We start from the raw sequence: 23,839 nt of genomic DNA on the forward strand, positions 1-23,839 counted from the left end.
GCTGGGCTGGCAGACTCGCAGCATCCCAGGCTCATTAGCCTCCATGTGTGACTGAATACTGTGACTCTGTGAGTGCCCTGAGCACAGGTAAATATTAGGACAGCTTCCGGAGCCCTGCAGCCTGGCTGACCTGCCTTGGCCTAAAGGTTGGGCAGGACTTGTTTTCTCAAGGCAGAAATGACACTGGAAGCTGCTGCACCCATCTCTTTCCTAGGGCCCATGTCCCTCAAGATCCCGTGGGCTCCTTTGAAGCTTCTGCCCCATGTGGGTGGGAAAGTTCATGGGCTTGTTCCTGGCACGGGGCTGACATTTGCCCTTGCTGGAGCTGGGAGCTGTAGGAGCTGGTTATTTGCTTTGTGTGATTGATCACATCTCTATGGCACATAGCACCGTGCTGCAAAATGGCTCTTTTATGTGTCACACTGACTCATAGTGTGACCTGATGTAAATGTAAGGGTGTATTTAACAACTGAAATTTACAGAGAACTGTGTTACTTTTCTTTTCTCAGAGCAAAGGGCCCTTGGCAGCTGATGGAACGGGGCAGAGTGCCCTGCAGGGCACACGGGGACCCTCATGATGGCTGTGGAAACTGTGCCATTAGCTGCTGGAGCACTCCTCACTTGCCCACATGCCTCACCCTTCAAAATCTGGGTGACTTATTGCTCGGAATTGGGCATCTAAACTGGATCCGACCCTGTATCTTCCTTTTCCCACCTGCCTTTTTCTATTTTGCTTTTATTCAAGGTTTGCCTTTTACTTCATTCAGCACCCAGCACGAAGTGAGGTCTTTGCACTCTGACTGGAGTCATTAGGCACTTGCTAAGCATTAACCCTGGGACCGTGGAACAGAGAAACCCAACTGGCTGGCATGGCTGCAGCTGCAGAAATGGAGGTACCAGAGGGGGGGCTTTATCCCATCAACACCTCCCTATCACTGCTGAAGTGATGCTACCCTTACACGTCAACACTGAAACATATCACTGCTACATATAGCCCCTTTACTGGCAACAAATGCCGCAGTGAAAGATGCCCTTTAATTAATGCACTTCGTAACAAATCATCTGAAAATGGATCTGTGCACGGGGCAGGCAGTCCTGTATGTGGGGCTGCCTGTGTAAGCGAGGCTCCTTTTGTGCATCGTTTGCAGGGTTGGATCCTGAGCATTTGTGTCGGGATGACAAAAGTTGGTTTCTGGATCTGCAGTCTCAGACCGTGTATCAGATGTGAAGAAGCCGGTGCCTTGCACACCAAAGCTGTTTCTGAGAATATCTGAGCTGCAGAATGATGCTGGCTGGGCTTGGATGTGTGCTGATACACTCTTGCTCATGATTCATGAATCACTCATGATTCCCATGATCCCAGCATGGAAATGTGCAAGAACTGCAGGCTGACAGTGATGAGCGAGTGAGGTGTACTTGAGCTCCTTTCCCATCATGAGAGAAGGGAAAAATGATCTTGTGCTCAAATCTTGAGTTAAAATGAATTCACGACTGTCTCAGGAAACTGAAAACAGCCTTGCCTGGAGTGATGTGCCTTGCTTTGCACAGGATTTAGTGCTTCTCTTAGCACCAGTGAAATCTGGCTGCACGCACCTCGGGCAGAGCCAAGGCACAGCACTTGGCACCCGTATTTGTCAGTGCTGTTACCCTGAGTCCTGCCTGGGGCTGGGCTGTAGAAAACAGATGATCCATCATCTTCTGCTTGTTTGTCCAGCTCTGCTGACTGCAGTGAAATGCTTTTGTTTTGCCAGGGAAGCCCGAGTGTTTCATGCACAGGCCAATCCCACGACCCCTGAGGATGTTGGCACCGGTGGGAATGCATTGCAGCCCTCCCCAGCTGCAGTCCCTGTGCACCTCAGAGGGTACGTTGCCCCTTTCTGTTCTTTAACAAACATCATAACTGAGAACTCTGCTGTACAGATGTGGTAACTCCATGTGACTCCTATGCATAAAACAGCCCCAAATCCCCTTGTGCAGCTCCTATCCCATGGTGAATCCCAGCCATGCAGAATGCCTCACTCAGCACTCGCTGCTGTCAGGCCACTGCCGTTCCTTTAAGCAAGTACAGGTGTGACCTCGCCCATGAGAACTGGACCAGCACATGGATCCATAGGCTGTGAGTTGCCATTCGGGACTGGGAGTACAACAACAGCAGAGAGAACAGTAATTTCAGTGTAAGAGTTATGCAGAAAAACTGGGGAGAAGCAGTGTTTGTTTGAGATTGATCAGAACCATCTTTTATTTCAGTGTTTTCTGGAAGAGGAAAAAAAAGCCAAAAAACCTCAAATCCTGCTGAAGGAAATCGTATTTTAGTTTGAAGCAAAATTTCATGTTATTTTGGAATGCACTTTTAGTTTTCAACCTTTTTTATTTGAAAAGTCAAAACGAAGTTTCATTTTGACACAGAAAATTGAAATGCTTTGTTTTGCAAATGTCAGAGCAAAATAGCTCAACGTCTTGATAATTTCCCCCCCCCCCTTTTTTTTTTTTTTTTTTAAACCAGAGCCAACGCTGTAAATCCCATTCTGATGGTCTGTTGTCACACCTTGCCCCAGGGATGAGGGTCTGTGAGAGGATGCTGGAGCCCTGATCCTTGCACAGCAGTAACTGCATTGCAGGACGTGCTGAGCCTTGGAAATTTGGGCTGGAAGGGCTCTTTGGGACTCTGTTCAGAGACACTTGCAAGGTAAGGGCAGTATGCAGAGGGCTCTGAAAGCAGTGGGTGGGTGTGCACTGACCTCAGGCATTCAGCTTGGTCATGATGAACACACGTGTGAGCAAGCGAGGCACTGTCTGTCTGCTTGCTTATTTTGCCAATAATGAGTTATAAATATACTTCAATATGACATTCAGAAGAGCTGGAAGGAACTTGTTTCTGAATTTGGGGGAGCAGTTTGGTTTGGTAGCAGAAAGCCTGTCAAGCAGTAAGCCAGAATTTGGAGTTTCCAAAGAGCAGTATAGAGAAGCAGCTGTACACACTGGAGTCAGTCACAGCACCACTTATTAGTCTGCATCTCGGTAGTGAGGGTTAATGGGATGAGGATGTGTCAGCCCTATGCCAGGTACCAGATTTCAGCCTACAGCAGCACCAGCTTTGGCAGCTTTACCACAAATTTTGTTACAGTTGTTTTTGAAAGCTCTGGTTCCCCAAATCCTGTAATTATGTGCAAGTTTCAGCGTTCTTTAAAATTGAAGGTAAATTGTCAACTCTTTGATTGTATAGAATAGCCTGAAAACAACCAAGAAGTTTTGAAAGAAAAAGAGGCAAGTTGAGGAAACCTGAAATTACTTGTCTTTGAATTCTAAAGATTTGTAAGGCAAACTCATGATTTTGTGGCCCAGAACAGGCCTGGTAAATGCTTGGTATTGGCAATACTGTGTTTATTTTCCATGCTTGGATTTCTGCATGGCTTTATACACTTTATGAAAAATACAGTATTTTATTTTATTTTTAAAAGGAAGCAGATAGCTTTGCTGGATTATCTCCAAACCAGACTGTAACATACAATAAAAATTCTATAGTTCACTGTAACAGACTACAAAAGGATAAGATGTTACTTTACCAGCACAAAAACCAGGCACGTTACAGAGGAAGAGAATTATATAACATATTGCTTGTATTTATGGCCAAAAGAAAAGGAAAAAAAAATATATACTGCACATATATACTGCATAGAGAAATTACAGAACAAAATTTAATTAGATCTTTATAAATGAAAGCCACATATGCGGATTTATGATATATTTATTTCTCAGCCTTCGGAAGGATGGCTGCCCTTGCTTTCAAAACCAATCATTTGCAGACATCAGGTCTGTAATTCAGGAACTGACACAACCAGAGGTTTGTGGATTTGAGTGTGGCAAATACCAGTCCCAACATATCTCTGTTTCAGAGGCAAATGTTGGAATTCCCAGTGGAGGTGGGGAGGTGGTGAGAAAGCTCGCTGCACAATGCGTCTATAGCAATCTTTTTTCCCAAGGTGTGTAATTATAAAGATTAAGTTGCTTGTTCTGTTAATTAAGAAACAACACTAGTGCAACATGTAGTTCTGACTGAAAACGCATGGTTTTTATAGGGTACATCTAAACTTTCTCCTCCCTAAAGGGAATGCTTCATGTTACGTTTGCAAAAAGTATCATGAGTGAGGACTAACAGCAACTGGAACACAGGCCTTCCTCGTGTGCAGCAGGGACCTCTTGACTGGATCAGGACCTAGCTAAACATGCATATTAAAGACTAGGTGGTGATGCCTTTGCTCACACTAATGAAGTGTCAGTCTTCCTGAATCACACTGGTACACCACAGACTTCCACTTCTTTCCCTCACTACCGAGAGCAAGTTACAGACCTGGTTTTCCCTGCTTCCCTAAGCAGCTTTGGAAGTTGGTGACTAAATGACTCCTGAGAATAGGAATTCAGGTGTGATTTCTTGATGTGGTTTGACCTGCATTATAGTTTTCTGCTGTTGGAAGAGGAAGATCGAGTTCTTCCATCTGCCTCCCAGCTTCCAGCTGTGTGGGTTCTGATGTAAAGCCTTCAGCTTCTGCATGGACACCTTGGCTGCTGAGCACAGTGCAGCACGTGCTTTCCTGATAGCACTTCTTCCTTTGTGCACAGTCTCAGAGTTGCTTCCAGGCGCCACAGAGTTCTGCAGGAAATAAGGATACAGGTACTAGCCACTGTCTAATCAGGAGTGTTACCTGGAGGCAAAGCCCTGGAGGAGGATGGTGGGAGAGGGTGAGGCTGGGCATCAGGCTTTCCTTTTGCATCTCTAAACCTGAAACAACTTCAAAAGAATGTCTGTTCCATTTATAGAAATAAGGGCTCATCTAGAGAGAAAACAAGAGCTGCTAGAGTTTTTAGCCACATCTAAATGAGGATAAAATTAGATTTCAGACATTAAAGTAGGACCCATAAAGAACTAAGTGCAGCAGGAGTCTGGCTGCAGGGTGCAGTCTGCTGCTGACCAAAGAAGACAGCAACAACTGATTCTGACTTCAGAGAAAGAAATTCATGGTTGTAACTGGTTTAGCATCTGCCATAGGGAATAAAAAAGGCCACGATGGGTCAGTACTTTAGTTCTGCACCTCGTCCCAAAGACAGGTCTATTTCAGCTCTTGTGAGGATTGGTTTGTGTCTCTTACTATGGAACCTTTGCATTACGTGGCCCAGCTCTCCTAAGCAGGGAGGGATTGGATGAGGCAGCTCTCCGGGAGCAGGACTGGCAGTAGATGATGGCTCCATCTCTGTGATATTGAAAACAGACATCAAGGTGCTTTTCACTGACACGTTCTTTCAATGCTAGAGAGTTGTCATGTGGGGAGCAAACACTGAGTGAAGCATAGGAAGTATTTACAATTTGCTGCCATGAAAGGAGACATGATAAATCAATAGGAACTAAATTAGCACAGCTAGAGCAGTCCTCACACCTACTTTGGAAACTCTGTTAAAATCCATGGCCTAGAATTTGCAAGAGGGATTATATGCATTTTAGAGTGAGCTAATGTAAGTGACACCCACTTCTCAAACTGTCTGAAAACACTGCCAGAATGAGCTGCCAAAGAGCAGAGATGTAGTCAGTATTTGCTGGCTGTCAGTGGCCTCAGATAAATGCATTGGGAGGGGAATAGCGGAGGAGTCAATCAAAAGATAACACTGAGTAGAGCTCAGTTGCATAACATGACAAGAAGTCAATTGTAACTAAAGCAGAGCATATGTCTCTGTATGTGGGCATCGTCAGAGGCATGATGGCCCAACAGGAGTCCAGAGAGAGAGAGCTGGGAGCAGCACACAGGAACAAGATCTGACGAATACCTCGTGTGATCGGGTTGGTTGTGTTACTGTGCTGCTCCTGGCTGACCTTTTTCCGTTCAGCTGAAGCGATATCTTTCCTTTTGGGCTTTTGCTGAACTTTGGAGATTTACAACAGCATCCCACAGATACACTGTGGCACAAGACAGCTTGCTAAAAGTCAGGTTGAAGTGGTTAGACTTGCAGAAATCTGTTTATTGGTGAGGTGAGTGTGGTGTTTTCAGGAGGCACCCAGCGTGTGTTTGCAGTCAATTGGGTTTATTGTAGCACAGAGCAGGCTCAAGGCTCCCAGGGTCACATACACACACTGTAGGATCGATCCCTCTGTATGTAAATCAAGTATTTCCAAAGTCCAACAGTTGCTGCTTGCAGGCTGGCTGCTGGACATCCAGGAATCCTGGGTGGGTGTTCAGAGCCCTCTTCTTCTGCCAGGCAGAACTGGTAGGAAAAAAAAAAACCTATCTAGGAAAGCCTGAACACGTGGCAGCTCTGTGCAAAAGAAATATCACTGTTAGAACATTCGTTTCTGGTTCCCTGACTCTTTCAGAGCAGTTTCAGCAGAATGTCCTGCTTTTTTGGTAGTGACAGCAGTAAAGTGCTGTTAGAGCCCCCTGGGAGGGCGAAGGAGAGTATCTGAGTGCTGTGGGCTTCAGGGGAAGAAGGGCTGGATGGGGGCTGGCTGCGCAGCAGTGGAGTTTTCAGCTCTGCCCTTTTCCAGAGCTCCACAGAACTGCGTGCACGCAGGCTCTGTGCTTTGGGAGGGATGCAGACCTCAGTCACTTACCCAGTGCCTGCCAGAGGAACTGCAGGGATGAACTAGTCTGGTCCTGCACCGGTTTGGCAGCTTTCCATGGAAGATCATGGGCTTCACAGGGGAGCAGAAAGGCACCACTCAGTAGTTAGAGAGCAGGGGGTTCTGCCAGTCCTGCTGGGACGCTTCAGTTCCATTTGCATTTCTGAAGTGTATTGAGCCCTTCACGTGGGAGATGCTATAGAAACACAAGGCATGAATAGCATGGAATATACCATAAAAACCGAGCAATGTAAAACATGTGTAGTCTAAGCAGCAAGAGGATTCTGTGCATGCTCTTTGCAATTGTTTGGGTCTTAAGTATGCATTAAATTGCAGCAACTAAAGGCTATAGAGTACAGACCATAAACTTGAATTCCATTGCAAAACCATCAGGGCAGAGATGTGACCAACATTAATAAATAGAAGAAGTGATTTTAGGAGTTTCTGTTTTGATGAGAAGAATTTCAGAATTGCTTTTCAAAGGTCGGCTGCACAGCATTTTCAGAATATGAGGCGCCAGGATTGCTCTTCTCTTTTGAAAACCCCCTGATGTTTCTTGTGCATGGAGGGAGGGGGGGATTTCATTTCACAATGGGATATTTGGGCACTGCAGTAATGGGAACTAGGCAAAACTCAGAAGGACTTCTATGCTTAATCACAGCTTATCTTCTGCAAAGTAGACAGGAGGATACCAGATCTTTTTAGCTTTAAGAGATTCACAGTAAAAAACTTCTAAAATGATCACAGGGAAAGAAAGGTCCATCCCTCCTTATCTTCTCTGCCTTTCCTACAAAAACTGGGAGTGGTTTGTGGTCAGGTTGGCCGTGCTGTCTTCTGGGATGTGTGCATGCTGGAAATGGGCTGTGGCTGGCGGTGCCAACTGAATGCTTGGACACCACTGCAGTGTACCACGTGCCACCCAGACAGACCTTGTTTGTGCAGAGCAAGGACTAGGAAGTGAAAGATGGGCTTGTAAGGTTACTCTGGAGAAATGCTGGTGGGAAAGCTTGCCACGTCCAGCGTTGTCCTTGGGGTGTTTGTCACTGTTGGACTGTTCTGATGTGCAAAGTCCCTCTTAAGCACTCTGGGGAACCTTGGGGTTGAATGGGAAGCAAGGATGAGCGCTGCTCAGGTGAAGTCTTTAGGGTTATGCATAAAAATGACTGCTAGATTTAACATGGAACAGATTTTCTTTTCTGCCCTATGCTGTGTGTTGGCCTTGAGAGAGCAGGAAGGACCATGCAGGGCTTAAATCAATAGCACTGGGTCATGCAATCCTGGAGCAATGTTAGATCTTCATCATGTTGAGTTTGGTGACAGTGCCTGCGAGTGTCTGAGAAACAGATGCTGCATAAACCAAGAAGAGCTGATTTCCCACCCTAGCAGATAGGCCTTTTTGGGAAGGAGAGCCAGAGGATAGCAAGAAGCTGTGCATGTGCTGGGAGTGCAGAAAAAGAGTACAGAAGGTGCAGAAAAGTCCAAGTGAGATGCTGCATGTGGGACGTGCCCAGGTGCTGGGCCCAGAGCCTGACCATGGGGAGCACAGGGCTGGGTGTTGGTGGCAGGGAGCACACAGAGCTCACTGTGTGCACAGCCTGGGGATGGACAGGGACCAAGCTCTGTGTTAAAGAAATGCAACTGTGAGAAAGGTGGTGTGAGGAACGTCAGCCTCATGCCTTGTTTCATCAAGGACAGAGACCTTTAGAAAGGGAGTGGATCTCATTAGGACTAGAAAACATTTATTAGGCAGTTCTGGATTCCCAGGGATATTTGCTGGCTTTTCAGACAGATCCAGTACAGACCGAGGAGCATCAGAACACACAGGAGATGTGAAGGGCTCGAAGGAGACCTCCTGGCACTGTGCTGGGTGCGCTCAGCCCTGGTGCAGCTCCAGCACCCCAAGCCCTCTCCTTGGCACTAAGCGAGGTCACTTCTGCTGCTGCTTCCCTGCATGTTGTTAATGGCACGCCTGGTGCCAAATAGGATCTTTTCCATTCTTAATCTGTGATTAACAAGGTTGTTAAAGTTGTTCTTAGCTCTGCCAAAACCAAACAGAATTTTATATTGGGCTACATATTGGGCAAAGGCTGTGTTTGAAGTAGTCTTTAATCTTAGCTCCAGTATTAACTCATATGTAAACAGTCACATTTTATCAGCTCAGCTACAGAGTAATTTATTTGTTAGTCTAATTTTAGTAACTTGTAGGTAATTCGGTATGATTTGAAATAGGTTATATAGGAGTGAATAGATCTAATTTTCCACTGGTAATGCAGATGAAGGAGTCCCCTGATCCTGCCAAAGCCCCTGCCTGTTTTCTGAATAGTATCACTGATTTTAGAAAAGTTATTCCAAATGTGTAAAAAAGCAGAATTCCTAGATGTGAGGCTTTGCAGGGCTAAGGCCTGTGACTGTGTTTTCTGGTAGCGGTGTGGTCAAACACGTTTTTAAGTGTAGCATCTCTTTTTTACCATGCTGTGCAATTAGATTTAGGACAGAGCTGTGACTACTGAACATTTTGCTGAAAGTTACCATACCACAGTGGAGAAGAGAAGCAATATTTTCCTTTTAACTGCAGGGTAATGTAATTGTGCTGTCCCCATCTCTGGCAGATGTTGGAGTTTCAGTGCCATTGCTGTCTGTTAGCTCTTTCATGCAGTTGAACCACAGTCTTTTTACTAGCCTCATTTATTTCATGGGCATTCACAGGTGAGGACAGTCTCTGTGAAGAGAAATATTGAATTAGATTTGCCTTTGCTGTAGGACTTGGTTTTTCCTGTTGGAAAAATTGTTCTACGCTGGAAATTGAAAGAAGTTGCCACGTGAAATCTGAAGAAGTGCAGAATATGAAACTGTTTCCCTTTGCACAAAGACATTTCAAGATGATTTCTGAATGGACAAGAATGTAGTTTTATTGCTGCTTGGCACTAACAGCTAAAGTAGGTTACAAGAGAAAAGGAGCTGAAAGGCAGTGATCTTTTGTAAAGTTGAACTCCGTCCAGGAGGAATATTTTACAAATCAGGTCTTTCCTCTCCTTACACACCTGGGATTTCCAGGTGATTTTGGTGGGAACAGTGGATTCTTGACAGCCTCCTGTGAAGGAGTGCAGCTCTGGTTCCCATTCCTGCTTCTGGTATGACTTTTTAGAGTTTATTTCCAAGCGGCCTGACTGTGCGTGCCTTAACTCCCATTTAAGAGGCAAGCCTTATTGTGCTGTGGGGGAACTGCACCCATAAGTGCTGATCTTTTGTTTTTCTATTGGGAAATTCAGCCTGAATTAATGCCAAAGCAAGCTTAAAAATTTCCCCTGTTTTTTTGCCCAGCATCTTGCATGCTCGAGTACTGGTCGTACCCAGATGAGCATTAACTAGTGCTGGTAACTGAAATTTCCCCTCAAGGGATCAGAGTTGTGCGATCTGAAGCAGGAATGCCTTAGTTTGTGTGGAACTGATCTAACTTGGAACTCTGCAGCATTTATAGCAGCTGGCCTGGCTACCTGGTCATGCACATCCCAGTCCTTTACAGAGGCAATCTTTATAGAAAACATTCCCCTCTGGCTTCTTTCTTTTTTTTTTTTTCCCAGCTAAAGGTATTTCATTACCTGCCAGACTTTCACGTCTGTATTTGGGCAGGATCTGTGTTAAAAACGCTCTGAAATCATAACCTGTATGGCTCTCAACTTGGTTTGTGTGTTTGGGAAATCTGGACACCAGGGCGGGAAAGAGCAATATGAAAAGAATAATGAGACTCAATCGTCTGTGAAATCCTTCTAGGAACAGGTGTAATTGTGGTCGTAAACATTCACAGGATATTTTACCACCAGCTTTAATCCCTGCAGAGAGGAATATTGAGAGGTAGGAGAACAAATGTGAAAGTAACTTCAAAGACTGAGGTAAAAGATGAGGAACGTAAACCTCAGGTCCCACCATGAAGCAGTGAGGGCAGCTGAGCAGAGAGGGCTCTGTGGCTCCTTTGATCCATCATGGTGCCCCAGGTCAGTGTGTCTGTGGCCCCATGAGAGGTCCTTAGGGTGCTGATGTCCTCGGGCAGCCCACTGATCACAAACTGAAGGACAGCAAAAAAATGAAGACCAGGACGTTCAGCTGTGGCAGTGGCTGCCGGAGGAGTTGGCAGTGAGTTGGAGCAGCTCTCTGCAGAGAGAGGCACTAAGAAAATAGGTGAGCAAGGTCGTGTTTCCTCGTGCCTTGTGGAGGGCACAGAGCTTTCCTTTAATGAATGCACAGGAAATGTAAAGCAGGGAAGGGTCTGAGAACTGCACGAGGAAGTCTGATATGGGTTGAAAGTTCTTCCTGTGCTGAGAGACCGCCTCAGAAGCAAAATGCCATTTATGTTCCACTGGAGCCTGGACTTGCACAGTTCCCTGTAAAGACCTCTTTGCTGGGTGAATTTTTCCCACTGCAATTAAGGAAACAAAACTCATTGGTGACTCCAAAGAGGGAAAACGAGGAGCGATAAAGACAAACGTGTAGGAAGTGCTATAGAGCGATAAGGAAGCTGGAATGGTAAATCAAAGCCTAAAGAGGAAGGATACGAAGGGGCACAGAAGTATAAATCTTTCTGAGCTGAGCAAGGAGCTGCTGGAGCCCTCAGAGGGATGCGAGTGGAAGGTGGTGAGTGAGTGGGGCTGCTGAATGAATTCCTTCAGTTGGGAAGCAGGGGAGAGCAGCTAAAGGTCACATACTGCAAGGAGGACAGGGAAACTGTTTTTCTGTGTGCAGAGAGAGACGAGGCATATTATTTAGAAGTTTTATGTGTGTAACCCAAGTGGACAGCTGGGAAATTAAAACTACTGCAATTGACAAGTCACCAATTTTAGATTAATTGCAACCTACAATTCCTGGAGTTGGTTTCTGGCCTCAGTGTTTGAGAGGTCCCTGGGAGAGTGCAGGTATCTGAGGAGGGAGACACAGAAAGCATTGTCTCCTTATTTAAAAAATGGAGTAAAGCAACAGGAGACAAAAAAATATATATATTTGGCAAGTTGTAGAGAAGATAGAGTAAATATTACTAAAAGCAAGCACTGGGCAACATTTCAGAGCCATATGATAGGCAGTGAAGTGGCCCTTGATACCCTGTGGTCTTAGTTCTGAAATGTGTGCATTGAACAGACTGAAGGAGCACTGGTGGAGCTCGGTGCTCACACTGCCCCAGCCACCACAGAGCTGTAGCTCTGGAGAGAGCTGTGCAGACTTCCTGCAGATCAGAGCTGGCTGCAGCAGTGCCTGGGGCTGCGCAGCTCCCTTGGAGCAACTTGCACACTGGCTTCCAGTGAATACAGCAATGGTACTGTGATTTTTTAAATGCCCTCTGAGCTCAAATGGCAACAACCTGTGGTGTTTGACATCCACTCCGTGCTACTTGTCGCCAGCAGTAGCTGAGGAAGATGTCAGCTGCCAGCTTTGCCATGCTGATGCTTCCAGTTGCCCTGACCTTCTGCCGTGCTGACATATGGGGTTTAATCGGGAGCCAGCTCTGTACTCAAGTGCCTTTGGTAAGGTCAATACTCTTGTATCATGAACAGCAGGTTTGAGCCTTCAGAGGCACTTTCTCCCACACCCAGCATACGTGGTGAGATCTCATCCTGTAGAGGCTGTGCTGGTGGCAGAGGTGAAGGCAGGCCTTTCTCAGGTTATTTTAGCTAAACCACTGATTTCCAGACTTTTTTTTTTTCTAGTTATGGAGATCTGAATGTTTCACAATGGGGACCTGAACTCTTTTTACAAGAAACTATGCTTATTTACTATCTTGCTGCTCATGTAAATTCTTTGTTGCATTTTGCAGACCTTCAGAAAGAGGCTGTGTGCCTAAAGGAACCCCATAGAACCCCCCTGGTTTAATGAAGCTATTGGTGCTCATGGCCTTTTATTTTCATAAGCTGTGTGACAATGAAGACAAGCAAAGACAGAAGGATGCAGAGCTGCAAGCTCTGCTCACCTTCAAGAAATTAGGAATACTTTTTATTTGGACGAGAATTTCAATAGAATTCCCAGGACTGATGTCCCACAAGGCTCCTCTTGTGAGGTGTCACGTTGCCCAGGAGACAGACTGAGCAACTGAGACATTCTGCAAGTTTTTGAAAAAGAGATTTATATATAAATGTGTTACGGGAAAAAAATACCTCTGCTCATACACATGGTAATTCTTCTGTCTTACTTTGTTTACTATCTTTCTTTCTTTCTTGTTTTCAGAGATTTAAAGGAATTTAATTAAAAAGGCAGTTTAACTACCCTCTTTTTTCCAGATAACAAACACTAAAATAAAATGAAGTGAAATATTGGAGAGCCTGCTTTATACCCTTTTTAAAACTGAACACAAAAGCCAAGTGAGATCATCGGGTTTATTAGGCAAGATATTTCCAGTAAAGATGGGGAAGCACTCCTGCCACCATACAAGGAACTGCTCAGCCTCCGTCTGGAAAGTCACAGCCAGTTCCCATCATCTGTCTTTGGGAAGGAGAAATCCGAAGCAGGACTCAGAAGACGACTGGGACAGTGAGGGACACAGAAGTGACCGTGTGGGATGTTTGGTGGGGCAGAGCTGAAGAGAGGGCACTGGTTTCTGCAGATGCAGCAGAAAGAAGAAGATTACATAAATGACAATAAATCTTTGGACGACAGAGTGACTGTAAGCTGGCATGGAATACACTGACGCTGGAAATGAGGGTTCTGGGCCTTGGAGCAACCAGGTTCTGCAAGACCTTGCATCAGGAGAGCAGAGCCAGGTCCTGTTGCATAACCCACACACGAACAGGTTGGCATGTGATGCTGTGAAAGCGGAATCTGGCTGCAGTGATCATCTCCAGTCCCATGTGCTCCTAGAATACCAATAATTTCTTCCACTGGCCCTGCTATTCCACAGGCAGCTGTCTAGCTGTGATCTTCCAGAGAGCCAAAGTAAGCTTTATTATTTAGGTTATAGCTCAGCTACAATACATCATTTAGAAAAAGTCCTGCTGTGCTAAGCTGCATTCAGTAGCATGGCAACATCCAGTGTATATATTTGACTGCACTCTGCTTTGTCTTTTGTTAGCTCCGATGTCAGCAGGTAAGTGAGCAGAATGGCTCTGAGACCTGCCAGTGTGGGGCACAGTGTTGGAAACTGTCTCAGTTTCACATCTTTAGCAAACCTGGTGCTCTGCGTTTCTCACCAGTGCCCAGGACACTGCTGTCAATGCATCACACCCAGAATGCACAGACACCGCTTTGCTCCTGCCTTTTTGCAGCTTCCCTGTGGCAAGCTGCTGGGCTTGAGCTCCTGGGCTTCGTGCCATGGCTCCTTGCAGCCCCGCACCTCCTTCCCTTTCCAAAATGCATTTTGAATCTTCAGCTGTAGTGATCTGGGTGCGTGTAACTGGGAGTGCTAACATTATGGTCACTAAAGGGAAAAGCTGTGGCCCTATGCCCTACAGTGGAGCTCTCCAAGACATTGCGCCAGAGATGCAGCTTACTCAGTGTGCTACGGAATGGGATCTAGGAGCTGCAACACCGTTTGCTTAATGGCCAGCAGTGACAGAGTTATAAATCAACAAGGCACCTATTACCTCCAATGGAAATGGGAATCTGGTTTTTCTCCTAGCGGCTTCTGTTGCAATAATCATGTGCTTGCAGCCTTCTCCAGGGTTACAGTGCAATGCATTTCCCTTGCAGCAGTCACATCCCTGCCCCTGGGAGCCCTCCCAGCTCAGCAGGGCACTGAGCACTCCCTCAACCGCTGGGAACCACAGGTGCTCAGCGCCTGAGCTCAGCCCTCTGGCAGGATATGTGCAGGTTCACTCCGCTTATCACCAGCAGCTGCAGGGCAGCCTGGAAATGGAGTTGCAGGAAGAGAAGGGATCCGTAGGGCTGCTTTTTTCTCCACTCAGAGGTATGGAGGGCTTTTGAACACGGTGGAGTCCGCATTCAGAGCACCCTGCACAGGAGGCAGCAAGTGGCCGGGATGGAACACCCTGGTGTCAGGTGTCTGTCTTAGCCTCTTCCCAGCAAGGTCTCCATCTAAATCAACAGGAACTCTCTGGACTCCGAACCATGGCATACGTGTATTTTTAGAAGCCAATCAATCAGTGGTGACTGTTCAAGTTCAGACAAGTCAAACACAGCCTGCAAAGTTACACAGAAGCACTGTGTGTTGTAGAAGGGTTGGTGAGCCTGCTTATTATTTGGTGTGCTGTGCCAAATCCATGAGCTACCAAGGCTTTTCAGAGAGATATCCATAAGAAGTGTAAGTATAAACAGACCGTGGATTGTAGAACACACGCTTTTTAATTGAAGCAATAAATGACTGTTTGTGCTTCCACAGAAGCCCTCTTTCAAGGTGCTGTGTGTTTTCCAAACTTTAACACAGCCCTAGGTTCAGGGTTTGTCATCTGGGCCTTTCTGTAGATGAGGAAACTGAGGCACAGAAGAATGTAGATGCTGCCAAGGAGCTACAGAAGTCCCAGCTGTGAAGTGCTGCGCTGGGCAAAGAAAACAAACACCTGTGTCCTGGCTTCCCTTCATAGTCTGATCAGCGGAAGCAGCAGCAGAGGGATCAGGTCAGCCTCAGGGCTCTGGGCAGCAGCAGCAGCAGCAGGTTGGCTTTTCAGTGGCTTTGGCTACAAGGCAGGAACGTCCCGAAGCCTTTCTATGTGTTTCTTCAAAGAGCACGAGCTGGGGTTTGAAACACTGAGCACAGAGCAGGTGTACAAATATAAAAAATCATCATAATGAATCGTATCACTTCATGAACAATGCAGAGGCTCAGTAGTTGTGAGGAAGCAGGCACAGCCTGGAGTCAAGCTGGACCTCCAAGATCAGACACCAACCAGTCAGTGAGCAGATTAGAAAATGCCGGCGTTCTGATTTCCAGAACCTCAGTTTATCCAACTTGAAAATGGAACTGATGCTTTCCTATGTCGCTGACCACTCAATCAAGAAACGTGGCTTTGGCCTCTTCTGTTTCTCTTCTTCTTCATGTCCTTCCCTCCATTGCTACAAGACATCTGCTCCAGAACTTCTGGTTGGAGTCTTTGCACAGCTGCACAAAATGTAGTGCATGATCTGATTCTCAAATTGGGCTTAAGTCGTATGTACAGTGCCAGCTGGAGGGGCCTGCTGAGTTTTTGCTGATGCATCAGAAATATATTTTTAGGAAGGTTTCTCTATAATTATCACATTATAGCTCCTTCTGGATCACTCAGAGTATAGTAAACAATTGCCATACTTGTTAGAGGTCATGAATACAGAAAAACATTCCTCTGTGTGAGGTCTGCTGTTAAATAATAACTTGTCGTTTCATGGCGTGGGGGGAGTGAATGCCCTCGAAGGGACGTGCTGACATTGTTCAAGCCAGTGATCCAGTTCCTGTAATTTACACCACTTTCTTAAAGCTGCTTCTCTGCACAAGAACAATGGATGCGCTGAGGGACAGCTGTTGCCCTGCTGCAGCTCCCGTTGCCTTGTGTGTTGATCCTCTCTCCGGTTTCTCTGCTATGCTGCTGCAGCAACACGTGGATGGCTCACTGCTGGAGGCCTTGGAGGTGATGGGCAGCTGGGTGAGGAAGGTGGTTACCGGACAGCTGTGCAGGGTGCAGCCCTAGGCAGATGGGGCAGGTGAGTGGCATTAGAAGGTGATCACACAAAGAGATTATTAATGAGTAATTTCATGATCAGTGAGTTGAATGAACAGCGCTCACCTTTGTGGCATCTCTGTTATCTGGTGTAGAGGGAGCATCCACCGCTGTCTTTTCCTCAGGGGATACTAATGGTGTTCGTGTCCTCCATCTGTCATCTGCAGCGCCTGTCTGGGACCTTCGGGGCTCTGAGAAATCCTCCTGTCTCCTTGAAATAGTCTGACACGATCAAGAACTACATTGGGCTCACACAGTGCTCCATGTAAAGCTTTATTCCCTTGGGAAATCCAGGCTTTATAATAATCACCTTGCTGCTCAACCAGGCATAACATGCAGTTGTGATGTTCATAGTACAGTAGAAAAGTGAGGATCTGGCTGTGGCTGAAATCAGTTAACAAAACAGGTAAGTTAAGGATCCCAGCGCCCCTGGAGTCCTACCTCAAGGCCAAAGAAGAAACTAAGAAGTCTGACGGAGCTGCAGAATTGGGGTAGAGCAGTGAGCTCCAGCCAGACAGGTGACAGATGTGTCCATTATGACATCTCACAGTCCCTCCCTGTGGCATGGGAATCTGCCCTTTAATATGTGGTCAAAAGAAAATTAGGTCTTGGCAAAAACATAGCAAATTTAAGAGCTCAGTCTGGAAGGAGCTCAGCAGGGAGGCGTAGGAGCTGACTGCAGCATTTCAAAGTCTTTCTAGAAGCTGTGGTTTGGAGAGGAAAAGAGGATGAAATCTTCCATGTTGCAGCATGCAAGAACTCACCAGCTCTACCTCTTCAAATGTCGTTGTGACATGGCTCCACCATATTCGTACTCATGACTGAGGGAATGGCAGACTCCATACTCAGCCCCTTGCTTCTTGCTTTTCTTGGTTTGTGTTGCATGCTCCATGTTGTTTTAATGTAGTTCCTAGTATTTAATGCATTTTTATTGCTTTCTCTAATAACATCGACTGAGTGCTAGGAGCCAATCTAAACAAGCTGTGCCAATAAGCCAAACATTTCACTTCAACCAGCAAAGCGGATGCCTCTTACCCCTACTCATGCCTGGCTGTGCAAACCAAGGACCTCGCTGCTCATCAGGGAGAGCAAAGCAAAAGCCTGGCATGGTGTGGGCAGAGCTGGGCTGTGTCCCTGCCACGTGTGCCATCGAGGTGTGTCGGCGTCGAGGTGCAGGTCAGGCAATGTGCAAAGCTGGCTCTTCTCGAGGGATTAATGCAGCATCTTGTCTCATGCTCTTTGACAAGATGGGTCTTGGTTTTGAGAGACTGTAAGCACTTTTAAATCCCTTTGACATCAGTGGAAGCTGGAGTTCATGTTCTGCATCACTGAAAGCCTTTCCAAGCAATTAAAAAACAACCCCAGACCTCCTCCCCTGGTGCTGATCTGTGGTGTGGTGTTGACGTAAGTGTACTGGAGTTTCACTTACTGCAGCTGGGTAGTTGGCACTTTTATAGGACTTTTAAAAAAAATTTTCTGTCTTTTGCACACTAATCCTGATATTTTTTTTTTTACTCTCTGTTTGCTTTTCTCCTACAAGCCCAGCCTTCATGTCTGACATCTCAGCACTGCTTCCTGTTGTTCTCCGTGATCTCCCTTGTTCCATCTTCTCTTCTCTGGTTTCCTCCCTTTCATTTTAGCCTTATTTTCCTCAGGCTGCTTGAGCCCATCCTCCCAGAGGGGAAGTGTATCTGTCTCATTCCCATCTCTGTTTCCCTCCCAGCCCTACAGCTGTTCCCACTCCGGCAGACCCCACTCCTGCTCAGAGCACCATCTGTGTCCAACCCCTTTCCTCCATCACTGCAGGTCAACAAGAGAGAAAACTGAAAATGCCCCAGGAGGGGAGATTACAGCCAAGAAAAACCGTTCCTGCGAGATGCCAAGTGTTGTCTCACCAGCGTTCGCCTGGACTACTTTCATCTGGCTGGATGGTGGAATCCCCATCCCCAGCACTGACACCATTTGCAATGTTTCATGCTATGCAATCCATCATTGCTCCCGAGAAATTTTCGCCTTTCATGCTGCCCAAGCCTGAAAGCCATAAACTCTGCAGTGAGGATGTGGTGAGGTGTGAATGTACACTTCATTTCCAAGTGGTTCTTTTCCCCTCATGTGCTGCACTTTACCAGCAAAGCAGTGGGCACCATTCTCTGTGCTTTGGCCCATGTAATTATGTGTTTTCTAGCCGTGCTCGGTCAAAAGTAATCATGGACTTACAACCTCAGTTGGGACAACAATCAATCAGTTTAACAAGTTGACTCGTGTGCGATTACAGAAGATACATTCTGCCACTGATTTGTTCTGCCATCCCTTTGCCCTCCTAAGTAGAACACACTGTGGGGACGGATGAAGCCAGTGAGCAGGGCAGGTGGTGGCACAGCCTGCCCTGCTGGGGTGAGATACATGTACAGCTTATGGATGTGAAGGGACTTTTCCCTCCAGGAACTGGGATGCATTTAGCTGCAGTCTGCATATCTGCCTTAGGCACCTTGTGACCCCTGCCTTGGGTGTGTTTTTATAGAACTAGGGAATTATCAGATCTGGAAGGAGAATGTGTGTGGGCTGATCTGCCAGCACTGCTGTCCACTTGTACCCAGCTGCAGTCACATCCCTCGCTCTGTCCCTTCGCCTCTCCTGTATTCCCCAACTCAGACTTCGCCTTGTTCAGCAACAAAGAAAATGCCTTCAGAAATATCGTTGCCCTGATACAGCAGGAGGCTGTGACAGATACAGTCACTGCTGGGGAATGAGCGCACAGCAATGCTGCTCTGTCTGTGCCATTATTGTTCTCTGCTGCAAACTGGAAGCGAGCGAGAGCAGGGCAAGGCAGCAGCCCTTCTGTAACAGCCCCCCCGGGATGCACACACGTCTCCAGTGGTGCAGGATGTGCACAGTGGGCATGGCTGGCAGCTTCTGCCGTGAGGATGATGACAAAATCCCTCCTCTGGATTTTGCCTCTGTATCTCATACCCTCTCAGTGATTGACATTCAAACTGTTGGCTTTTAAAAAATCAAGTAAAGAAAGGAGAACGGAATGTGTAAACTTCCAGGGCAAACTGTATTGAAAAAGTAAAGAGTGATACAGTGATTGGCTCCAGGCTGGACCTGCAAGGGTTGACTCTCATGGGAATAGTTATGACTTCTCTGAGTGTTCTTCTCATTAGGGTTTGTTATGGAGAAGTCAGCGTGCGTTCCCTCTGTGAGCAGTGAGAGCTGTGGGACTGCCTGCTCAGTGCTGCACTCAGACAGCTCTGAAACTGCCGGCAGCATTTCCAGGCACAGGTATGTATGGGGAAAACATCCAAAGCACAGAATGAGTTTGCATTACCTCTTGGTTATGTGGATTACTGAATTCAAGAGAAAGTTTTAGTTACACAACACAAACAGCTCACTTGTGAATGTGTCACAGTGATACTCTGGCACGCTCAGCAGCCCATAAAAATGCCCACTCTGCTTATACTGCTGAATTGTTTCAGCCTTTGATAAACCATCTGTTGCAGTCTGTTGTACATTTTAAAGCATTTCTAGCTAATGGATTTTCACAATGTGGTTTAAGGGATGTTGTTATTAATAAGTGTAACTACTGAATAGTAATTTGATAAAGGCGGAAGAGGCATTTATGAATTTCACTTTCTTTTCAGCAGCTGCTAGGAATTTTTCCCTCCTTCAGAATATACTGCATTTAATGTTGATTTCCTTTTTGTTAAAACTGTTATATTCTCACTGTATAAAGAGAATATCAGAGGAGTTGGACCAGTTGTGCAATCTCCTATGTGGTAAAAATCCAGTTCTGCTCAGTGCATGGCAGAGATTTCCTTGCTGAACAGCAGGGCCAGCCAGGTATCCCATCAAAATGCCTACAAATAGTGTGTATGTTTAAAGTTCTTTTTTTAAAATATGATTAATGGGTCTTAATATTGATGGAAGCATTAAAAGAAAATAATTTATCCACACTTTTTGCTAATGGGCTGATCTCCATTACGTTATCGTTACAATGGCCTCGTTGTGTATAAATTAATTAGGGACTTAGTTTCAGTACCAAACAGTGTGTGATCGGCTCCAGTTGAACAGGAAACATGGGGTGTCTGAAGGCTGCTATCTACCACAAAAAGGGCTCTGCTAACATTGGTGGCACGCAATAATGGGCAGTGCTGTGAGTTATGTTGGGCCTGCATCATAAAGCGATTGCAGGGCCAATGGTGAGGAGGAATATTAGCAGAGACAGAATGGAAAGCTTTCTTTCCTAAGAGGTGAGCTTTGCTTTACGAGAACCTGATCCACGCAGAGATGGATGTCTTCAGCAGAGGAGGCAGGTATTAATCACAGGAAATAATGTGTTTTCACAACTCGCAGAGCAGTTCCCTTGACAAAAAAAAGATTTTCTGTTTTTGGATTGTGCTTTTAATTAAAGATGCATGAGGTCCACATGCAGAAAGGACCAAAAGGCAGTGTGAAGCAGGGGGATGCTGAGAGACAGGGCCCTGCTCCTGCCCCTTTGGGTTCCCTGCTATGTGATGCTGCACGGCCTCTTCTCTTTTCTCTTCTCTTCTCTTCTCTTCTCTTCTCTTCTCTTCTTCTCTTCTCTTCTCTTCTCTTCTCTTCTCTTCTCTTCTCTTCTCTTCTCTTCTCTTCTCTTCTCTTCTCTTCTCTTCTCTTCTCTTCTCTTCTCTTCTCTTCTCGTCTCTCTTTGCTACCTCCCACTTTCCGTGCACTGTCTTTGTTAGCTCTTTTCAAGGGCTGAAGCTTTCTTGTACCTTGAGTTAGCACTGCGTTTAGCTTCTCCAGATGCTATGGTAATGCCATCAGAACTAATAGTTAGTCTGCCACCCAGCTCCTTCTCTCATTTTTTTGCAAAGTTGCACATCCTTGTGAATAGGCAGCTCAGGGATTTATGTAGAAAGCAGCAACGTGGATCTGCCTCTGATCTTAAGTATAAATCAGGAGTAAATTCAATAAAATTCAGCAGGAATACAATAGGTATTTGTTACAGGGGAACCGAGACATTCTCTGCAAAATACACAAACGCTGCTTGCAGTAAAGTTTATAATACTAGACAAGAAAATGGTGTGATGTCTTGCTCCCTGCACACTGCACTGAACTTCTCCCTTGGGGTGACTCTTTTATGCTATAACCAGACAGTTTTCCTGGACTAATTTCCTTGCATAGTAGGCTATAAATAATTATTATTGGTATTGCACGGAGGCTGCGAGTTCCTGGACAACCGTGACCGAATTCTTAATTTGCCAGTTACTGATATCATGCATCTGTTTTTGTGATTACTTTAATTATGTTCTATATGTAATTGAAAGAATACAAAATAGTCTTCTTTTTTCTTTGTAGATTCACAGACTGATGGAAGGACTGTACACCTCTGGCCGTCTCTGTTTTTGTAAATCCTGTCTGGACTAAAATGATGTTCTGGGGTAAGCACTTCTTTATGCAGTCTAGCAGTGTTAGCTCCTATGTAGTCTCTGAAGACAATACCAGTAGGTTGTCAGCATCTCCTGGGCCACATTGTATGTTGTAGGAAGATTCTCAGCAATGAAAATGCAGTTTCATCCTTCTCAAAGTGCCCCTTACCAAAGTCAGCCAAGCATCCAGAAGCACTTACTCTGAGTGATGGATGCAGCATTAATATTCCACTGACTTGATAAGCATACAAGATAGGCCAAGTCTTTCCAGAGGTTTCAATTTCCATCATGTCCCCCATTTCTTTTGGCTGAACCATGCCATAGTGTGCATCCAGGGCTTGTCAGCTCTAATTTCATAGGAGCCAATGGACTTGAAAGATAATCTATTGATGTAGGAGATAGATGAATCAGGCCTGTGGCCAGAGTCCCATTGACTTCAGTGAAAGCAGACAGCGATGCAGTTGCTGTCACATAGATCTTGAGAGCAGACTGCTGTAATGACTCTGTCCACAGGTGCCCAACTCAGTCAAGGTGCTAAAGGAATGGAACACAGCTACATGACCTGGGGTGCTGGATGCTGCTGGGTGGTCCAAGACATAGACATTGCCAGTGAGCACAATTGCTCTTGCAGAGCCAGTACAAAGAATTCAAGATGCAGTCCTGCTTTCCTTCTCTCCATCTTCCAACAGGAACGCAGATCTTGACCACACACACTGTCAGTACAGGACCTTGGACTTGAACTTTGTGCCTCGGACTTCAGCTTTGTGAGCCCTTAGACAGCCCTTCTGCAGCTGCATCAATCCACACACAGTCACAGCTCTCAGTTGGGAGGTGACAGGCACAAAGCTGCCACTGGCTCTGTGATTACTTCTCTGCAAAGTCAAACAGGTGAGCATACTCTGCTGGTGGCCTAAGCGCTTTTATTTGCCTTAACACTGGCCTTGAGCAGCGGTTAAGCACAGCTGGCACCGGCCTCAGGAGGCAACAATCACCTGCTGCTCCTCTTAAGCTTTTCTATACTGCATAAGAAGCCATGTTCTTGCTCTAGTAGCCCAAATAGGTGTGGAATCAGCACAGAAGCAGCATGAAACTGCCTTTCTGATTTTATATCTTTGATAAGCTGTGTTGCAAATGCTGGGATTGCCCCAGAGTTACACACGCCACAGACTCAATATGACATTGTGGAACATTGGTATCTTGCCTTCCTGGGCTCCGTTTATAATACCAACTAGAAAGATTTTCCAGGACAAATGGGAATTTGGCCCTTGACTTTTTGATTGTGTATACAAACAAGCCTCAGGCATGCAGGATTTGGCCTATTTGACTAATGTGCTCTGAGCTTCTGAGGATGCTCTGCTGCCTTTTCACTAGAAAGCAAAGGCAGTTTTGTGCCCAACAGGAGACAGTTTTTCTTGATATTTTTTTTGTTGGTCTCCTCTGCTGCCTTCCCCTGCAAAGGGGTGTGAAGGGGTGGTGCAGCATGTGGGTTTTAACTGGATGCCATCCCTTTAATGTGGAGTTGTGTGGGTTTTTTTTTTTTTTTCAGGGCCAAAAATAAATGCTAGTGAAGGAATAAACAGACGTGAAAAGAAAGCTTGGACACTTGGAGGACAAGACTGCTTTGTGTTTCCCAAAGCAATAAGCCCCTTCACAAGGAGGTTACTCTTTCAGAAAAACACGAGTCCTGTGACAGTGCCAAGGTCAGTAGGTGCCCAGCAGAGCAGGGCATACAAGGCAGACATGTTTTGGGAAAGGGGCATATTTGCTCCCCTTGAAAGAGAGGAGAGAGGAGGAGAGAAATCTACCTTGCTCTGCCATTTCAGCTCTTTCTACAGGGTTTGAACATGCACCAGTTTGGCAGCAGAAGACAGCTTCCATCTATCTCAGGTAGAAATGTGGCCCCAGCACTATGGCTGCATCACCTGCATGCTGGCTTGGGAAGAGGGCCGTGCTGCTGCCATTCTGCAGCTGAGGAAGCAGGTAAAGAGAGGACATGTGTCCCATGCAGATTCCCAGCAGTAAGGCCTGGATTTTTAAAGGTGCTTTGCATTTTTCAGAAGTCCCTTGTGGACATGGCTCTCTCTTCTTGTGCTGATGCTGTACAAGGAGTCTAAGCTAGGCCTCTCCTACCTGTCTGCGCGTCTCAGACTGGTCAGCTGCAGTCTGGATGGGCTTTGTTTTCTGCAGGAAATAGGCAGAAT

General features: G+C 46.0%; 1 long non-coding RNA gene across 2 annotated transcripts in view; it reads right to left on the reverse strand.

Moving 5' to 3' along the window:
• Positions 1-3,360: 3,360 nt before the first annotated feature.
• LOC104913813 (uncharacterized) overlaps positions 3,361-23,839 on the reverse strand; it is a 55,852-nt gene continuing 35,373 nt past the window's right edge. The window contains exons 2-6 of one of the 2 annotated variants that reach the window (XR_014887489.1): positions 16,294-16,611; positions 14,164-16,193; positions 9,139-9,323; positions 6,596-6,800; positions 3,361-6,249 (exon numbers count right to left, since the gene is read on the reverse strand). This is a non-coding gene — a long non-coding RNA (uncharacterized LOC104913813). The remainder of the gene's footprint in view (positions 6,250-6,595; positions 6,801-9,138; positions 9,324-14,163; positions 16,194-16,293; positions 16,612-23,839) is intronic. The other variant, XR_014887488.1, reaches the window with a different exon arrangement.

This window comes from Meleagris gallopavo, chromosome 20 (genome assembly GCF_905368555.1).
Source record: "Meleagris gallopavo chromosome 20, MGAL_WU_HG_1.1, whole genome shotgun sequence".
Classification (NCBI taxonomy): domain Eukaryota; kingdom Metazoa; phylum Chordata; class Aves; order Galliformes; family Phasianidae; genus Meleagris; species Meleagris gallopavo.